The sequence below is a fragment of the Arachis stenosperma genome, chromosome 6 (assembly GCF_014773155.1).
Source record: "Arachis stenosperma cultivar V10309 chromosome 6, arast.V10309.gnm1.PFL2, whole genome shotgun sequence".
NCBI classification, from domain to species: Eukaryota; Viridiplantae; Streptophyta; class Magnoliopsida; order Fabales; family Fabaceae; genus Arachis; species Arachis stenosperma.
Window position 1 is genome coordinate 98129999 of NC_080382.1, and position 1278 is coordinate 98131276.

Below are 1278 nucleotides of genomic sequence, written 5' to 3' on the forward strand. Positions count from 1 at the left end.
TGGAGGACCTTGTTTCATTCATGAAACTGAGAGTGGCCTTAGATAGATCAGAGACTATATTTGCTAAGCTGGATGGATTCTGCTCAGAATTCTCTGTCTGTTGCTGAGAGGATGATGGAAAAGGCTTGCCATTGCTAAACCTGTTTCTTTCACCATTGTTATTATTAAAGCCTTGTTGAGGCTTTTGTTGATCCTTCCATAAGAAATTTGGATGATTTCTCCATGAGGGATTATAGGTGTTTCCATAGGCTTCACCCACGTAATTCACATCTACCATTGCAGGGTTCTCAGGATCATAAGCTTCTTCTTCAGAAGATGCTTCTTTAGTACTGTTGGATGCATTTTGCAATCCATTCAGACTCTGAGAAATCATATTGACTTGCTGAGTTAACATTTTGTTCTGAGTCAATATGGCATTCAGAGCATCAATTTCAAGAATTCCTTTCTTCTGAGGCGTCCCATTATTCACAAGATTCCTTTCAGAGGTGTACATAAACTGGTTATTTGCAACCATTTTAATGAGTTCCTGAGCTTCTGCAGGCATTTTCTTCAGGTGAATAGATCCACCTGCAGAATGGTCCAATGACATCTTAGACGATTCAGACAGACCATCATAGAATATATCCAGGATGGTCCATTCTGAGAGTATGTCAGAAGGACATTTTTTGGTCAGTTGCTTGTATCTTTCCCAAGCTTCATAGAGGGATTCACCTTTTTTCTGCCTAAAGGTTTGAACATCTACTCTAAGCTTGCTCAATGATGAGCGGATATTTTGTACGCTTTTTGGGGGTAATTTCATGTAGATTTTAGCATGTTTCAGTTAGTTTTTAGTAAAATAATATTAGTTTTTAGGCAAAAATCATATTTCTGGACTTTACTATGAGTGTGTGTATTTTTCTGTGATTTCAGGTATTTTCTGGCTGAAATTGAGGGAGTTGAGCAAAAATCTGACTTAGGCTGAAAAAGGACTGCTGATGCTGTTGGATCCTGACCTCCCTGCACTCGAAATGGATTTTCTGGAGCTACAGGAGTCCAATTGGCGCGCTCTCAACGGCGTTGGAAAGTAGACATCCAGGGCTTTCCAGCAATATATAATAGTCCATACTTTGCGCAAGGATAGACGACGTAACTTGGCGTTGAACGCCAAGTACATGCTGCTGTCTGGAGTTAAACGCCAGAAAAACGTCATGATCCGGAGTTGAACGCCCAAAACACGTCAAAACCTGGAGTTTGACGCCAAGAAAGGCCTCCACACGTGGAAAGCTTTAGTCTCAGCCC

The 1278-nt window shown here is 40.9% G+C and overlaps 1 non-coding gene across 1 annotated transcript; it reads left to right on the forward strand.

The window, feature by feature from the left end:
- Positions 1-647: 647 nt before the first annotated feature.
- On the forward strand, positions 648-751 carry LOC130938128 (small nucleolar RNA R71). Its single transcript, XR_009069306.1, has one exon. It is a non-coding gene; the product is annotated as a small nucleolar RNA R71 (small nucleolar RNA).
- Positions 752-1278: the final 527 nt, after the last annotated feature.